Raw genomic sequence first — 6,000 nt, 5'->3', positions numbered from 1 at the left:
TATTTTTTAACTACGTGAAAGCACTTTGCAAAGTTCCGAATGCCCATGTTAAAGCGCATGACAAGGAATTTTCACGACGCTCACTTTATTCCCAAATCTCAGCACTAAAGTCATAGCAGGGGAGAAGATTCGGCAACATACGGACTTATTACTCTTTTCTAAGCATAATCGGTGGATAGCAGCTCCGCGAGGGATTTTGTTTTTACATTTTAATGCCAGTAACAAATTAGATGTAGACAAGAGGACATAAACATCAACTTAATATGGCGAATGCTGTGACCAAGTTTTATTGGCAAAAGCACATCATTACGCATATGCTTTCTGAATTTAGCCTTTGTTCCCTTGGGGTAAATACGTTTCTATTTCTTTAGCCCAGTTTACGGCTATGGTTTTGCTCAGAATTTAGCTGTATAATAATAAACAATCATATCTCGGAGTTCAATACAGTTTATTCACAGTGCTCCAGTTTATTCATCACAATGCACACTCGCACCTTGGCACTGGTGGATCACTCATTTCCACAAACACAGACCTATTATAGATGAAGTCGTCTGACACCACTTTAAAGCTATTCGCCATATCTTGGCTTTCAAAAGCGACACCTTCCTTTCAAGCAAACCCGTGTTTCCATTGGTACCGAGGTCGCAGTATCGTGTCTATCTTCAACTCTTTCACCTTCTTGACATTAAGGCTCTCGAGAATCAATTTCGCATATATTAATCACCTTCATTGTTGGGAGCGTTGCCCAGCGGCAAGAAGAATGTGGGAATTAATGCTGCCTCTGTTGAAAATCAATTTTAGGGAAACCTTTTGCCAACATGCTTTTAAGAATATTTGTTATCTTTGAAATTTAATTATTGTCATCACATTGTTGACGTTTTCCCCTCCTAACATATAACATTGCATAAATAAACTCAATGCAATGAGCTTAAAACAGGCGCCTCGATTTTTTTTAAGGCGTGGCAACAAAAGCTGCTCTGCAGTATTGAGCAGTACTTTGGTACCAACGTTTTTATCTTCTTCGCTGTCGCTGACTCGAACATTATTTACAATGTGCCAGAGCCTTGCAATATCAGGCCTTGGCGCGACTAAGGATAACCCATGGTCCTTCGTTAGGTTCAGACACCATTGCATGGGAGTCTAACCACATTTGACCCTGAAAAAGAAAAGCAAAACAAGGTTAAGTTCAAATATGCGCTGTGATGCCTTCAGCTAGCTCCAATATGGAAATGTGGCAAGTATTCGTACTTTATTAGGACAATACTTGGCAGTATTTGGTAATACCCACGGGTCATAAATTCTTCACACTATTAATAGATGCGACGGCAACAGTACCAGGTCGCATTTGTTAGCCTTTAGATATCTATCTCACATGCTTTGAAGGAGATGAGTTCGAAATATAAACTTCAAAAATGGGCTATATAGTGTGAGGTTGCCTATGAACTAGTATTTTGAATCGACCACATGACTGTCTGACTGTGTAATTATACAAAATTACTTGTATGGTGCGATGTCACGTAATAAGATGCAATAAGAAAGTGCCGCGTGCGGTATGATATGGTACGACGAAGTATGGTCCGGCATGTTACAGTTATCATCATCAGCATGAACATGCTCCCTGCAGGGCGAAGGCCTCTCTCATATCCCTCCAATTAACCCGATCCTGGGCTAGTGGCGTCCACTTGACCCCTGTGATCTTCTCATCCGCCCACCTAACTTGCTGCCGCCCCCTGCTACGCTTTCTTTCCCTTGGAATCCAATTTGTTACCCTAAATGACCATCGGTTATCCTTTCTTCGCACTGCATGCCCTACCCACGCCTGTTTCTTCTTCTTGATTTCCACTCTAATATCACTAACTCGAGTTATTTCCCTGACCCAATCTGCACACTTCCTATATCTTAACGTTACCTCTACCATTTATCGTTCTATAGCCTTCTACGTTATCCTAAATTTAAGTGGAAAACTTTCCGTTAGCCTCCACGTTTCGGCCCCGTAGTTATGCAGGGCAGTAATATAACGAAATAGGAGAATATGTCGTTTTTAATATTTAGAGGTTGATCGAATTTTGGACCGAAGCCATCGTTGAAGACTATCACCGCACCTCGCAGCAGATGAACCGTGTGTACATAAAGGCGTTTTTTTTGGGCTTTTTTGCATATGTATTTCTGATGTTGAAATTCAGGACGTAACGGGCATGGGCAAGATGCATAACACTCAGGCACAATAATCGATGACAGGCCCCTAAGGGCAACTAACTGGATTAGACGCGAGATAAATTGTAGCGGTAGGCGGATCGGATAGGGAATTTTGCGGAGATGAGGCGGACGGAACAGGGTTTACAGCCGGTATAGACTCGGGTTGCTTGGCAGACATATATAGAAACCTTAGCTTGCAATTGTGCTGTCAGACTGATGATTATGAATAGTATATTTGACTGTAAGCCTTCGTAACCAAAGGAAAAGAAGGGATCAGCTATGGGTTTTAAAATATCTCGCTAACCACATTGCCTGGTTGCGTGACACAGAAATGGGAACGCAGGTGTACCGGACGCTGAACCCAGATATTTGGTTCTCACCATTTGCGACGGCCCCAGTTCAAAAACTGTACTTTAATACCAGCTTCGCGATCGTATATTTCAGGTTCAGGATGGCGATCTTCATGCCAACACAGTTGCGAGGTCCAATACCGAACGCAAAGTAGGCCCTCTTGTTCAGCTTGTCCTCATCCTCAGGGGAGAACTTAGTGTTTGAAAGAACAGAGCAGCAATTACCAACACACCTAAAATATTTTCGTTGCTCTTTACTAATTCAATTCAGTATAATGAGGAATGCTTTGCAATTTATATCACGCTATAAATTGGCATTTTAGTCCATGCTTCATAAGTAGGCGGTGCCCAGTACATTACTGTAAGTATTCGAATAAACGCGCCAAAAATCACTGTTACCCGCTTTGCAGACGGTTATATGCAAACGCCTCATAACTAGAAACCCAGGTATTTTAGAAGCATCATCCCAGTCTTGCTAGCATTCTGAAAGAGCGAAGAAGGACGCGATGGTTATCACTACCGAAGAGCATGTCGGATGATGATTGTGGTCCAGACGTCCAAATTAAGAACTTCAAGTTCCGGTTCCTAAATCAACGCATAAACTGAATGTGTGCGATCATTTGTTATAACACGTTTGTGCTCTCACCTATCTGGATTGAATTCCATGGGATTGGGCCAGAAGCGCGGGTCCGTGTGTATCTGGTAGATCGGCACCATGAAGCATGTTCCAGCCTTGAACGTTATTCCCTTGTACTCGAAGTCTTTTTCGGTCGTCCTCGTGACAAACCTGCAATAAGCCGCAGAGTGTGCCCAGAAATAACAACTAGCTATAACGGGCCATTCGTTGTCGAAAATTCAAACTCTGAGCATTGTTCGGCAGGTTTAGCACGGGCGAGCTCTAATTTGTCCAGCTAGCAGAATACGACTTGGCCCCAAGGCAACACGTTATGTAGCTTGCAGCGACAGCTGTAATTGATTTAAAACATGATCCCACAGGAAGTTGGCAGTATACCCTCAGTGCTGCTGGCATCAGCCGCGTAGACCGAGAGGACTTATACTCACGTTAGACCAGGTGGGTACAGGCGCAGAGTCTCGTTCATGACTTGTTCCAGATAATTCAGCTTCCTCATTACAATGTCGTAGTCCAGCGTGCCCTAGACGACGAATGCCGTATTATACAATATGCCGTGTTCAATAGACTACAACGCTGTTGCACGTCGCGGTGTGCGGCCTGTGCCCACTGTTGTAAAGCTTTACGACACGCCACACCACACACTTGCTATGCAGTCACTTGCCTTCAATTATTAAAGCAGCACATACAAAATCATACAAGTAAACGGCTCCCAGATCGGACTTGCCGGAACCATATTGTGGGATAATAAAGCTTGGGAACGGATGCAAAACCAAATGCTAGAAAATGTGAACTGCGTTAATTGCGCATTTTCGCTCCAAAGAATGCTTGTTGAGTAAATGCGGACGGATTTCTGTTGCATAATTCTAATATTCAGCCTGCTATTGAGTTCGGTGCTTTACAGATAAAGAGCTAGTTTTAGGACGCGGACGTAGCCAACGCAATATAGGCATATTAGCATAGTAGATTCGTACAAAAACTATGAAATAATCAACAACTAAAGAACAAGAGAACTATATTCATATGCACGCAGCTCACGACTAAGACATCGCCACCTGATATGCAGTCTGTTGCCGATTCCACCCTTCGAAGATCATTAACATAGCCCCCATCAAATCTTAATCGCAAGCCCGATCGAGTCATTATGCAAAGTACATTTTCTATAAGTCAGAAATCTACCTGATCACCATCTCTACCTATTTCTGGTCGTTAAGAGGTAGTTTAGTGGCTGTAACTAACAGGAGTAGAGTCTTGAGTGGAATTAATGTCGCGAAAAAACTTCTTGTGTTGTCTCGTCCTTTCCTCACGGAAACCGACTAAACTTCTTTATTCTTATGCAGGTTAAACTCCTTTCAGATCAATATTAGCCAAAGATTTGGCGTTGATCTCTAATCTCCAGCTCATGTGACAGATCCATAACCATAAAAAAGACTATTCCCTGACCATTGTGATTAATTACCGCTGAGAACAACAGCTCTTCTCAGCGATAAAAATTGCCGACTTTCGGTATTGTGTTGATAACTTCTTCACTTATCTTGCAGTATTCAGTTGATGCCAGAAGCGAGCTGCATCTTTCACGCGATCTAATTGGAGGCGCCACTAAGATTATTCATGTTGGTTGATTCGTTGGTCGGGTGTAACGTCCCAAAGCAACTCAAGCTATGAGAGACGCCGTACTGGAGGACTTCAGAAATTTCGACCACCTGGGGCTCTTTAACGTGCACTGACACCGCACAGCACACGGGAGCCTTGCTTTTCGCCTCCTGCAAAAAGCGATCGACGAGGCCGGGGTACGATCCCGCACCCTCGGGAACAGTAGTCGAGCGCCGTAACCAATGCGCCACCCTGTGGTGGGGCGGTTATCAATTCCGTCAAAGCGAATGAGTTATTCAGGCCTACGAAATATTATTGACGAGGTCTGATGCATTCGATGTTGTGCTGTGAGCATAATATCGACAAGATAAGTTTTTTGCAGAGTTGGTGACGATGTTCCTTATTTACAGCGCAATAAACGGGACAAGAAGAAGAAACGAGTAAGGATAAACGCAGCACTGACTGACAACTCTTATCCGTCAGATGTCTGGTTGTCTTTACTCTTCCTTCAGCTTGTCCCGTTTGTCACGCTGTTAATGAAGCATAATATCCCTACGCGTGGACACAATAGGTTTAGGTATTGGCATCCGTTTGTCATTGTATTGTTCATAAGAATGGAATATAATTAAATGGAAAGAATCGTTACGTCCACAAGAGCCAAACCATCTATAAAGACGGTCAAGTACCTCGTTCAAAAAAAATTGAGCTGTAACAATTAGATTTCTTCCTTACCTGCTCGCGGACAGCCTCAATGACTTCTTCGCGCACCTTTTCTTGCACATCCGGGTGCTTGGCAAGTGCATACGTGACGTAACTCATAGACGTGGTCATTGTTTCAAACCTGCGTAACGAGGAACCCTTGAATAGAGCGCAGTATTTAGGCGATACTGCTTTGGACATATACGCGTCTTATGAACACTTTGGTTTTAATCGTTATAGAGTTTATAATTTGTGAGAGCTGGTAATCATGGCTTCTACATCTGGGTGCTTGGCAAGTGTATACGTGACGTAACTCAGCGACGAGGCCATTGTTTCAAACCTGCGTAACGAGGAACCCTTGAATAGAGCGCAGTATTTAGGCGATACTACTTTGGACAAATACGCGTCTCATAAAATACTTTGATTTTGAACTTTAGAACTTTTTAGCATTGAGCTGGTAATCGCGGCTTCTACATATTTTCGTCGTGGTTAGACCCCTATCACATTCTTTGATATCCTTGTAACACTCCG

The 6,000-nt window shown here is 43.2% G+C and overlaps 1 pseudogene; it reads right to left on the bottom strand.

Annotated features, from left to right (window-relative positions):
• Positions 1–952: 952 nt before the first annotated feature.
• Positions 953–6,000, bottom strand: part of LOC146194702 (cytochrome P450 3A4-like) — a 28,224-nt pseudogene continuing 23,176 nt past the window's right edge.

Source organism: Amblyomma maculatum, chromosome 3 (assembly GCF_055883805.1).
Source record: "Amblyomma maculatum isolate TAMU_Amacu chromosome 3, ASM5588380v1, whole genome shotgun sequence".
Classification (NCBI taxonomy): domain Eukaryota; kingdom Metazoa; phylum Arthropoda; class Arachnida; order Ixodida; family Ixodidae; genus Amblyomma; species Amblyomma maculatum.
The sequence above is the reverse complement of the archived record's forward strand: the minus strand, read 5'-3'. Positions and strand labels throughout refer to the sequence as shown.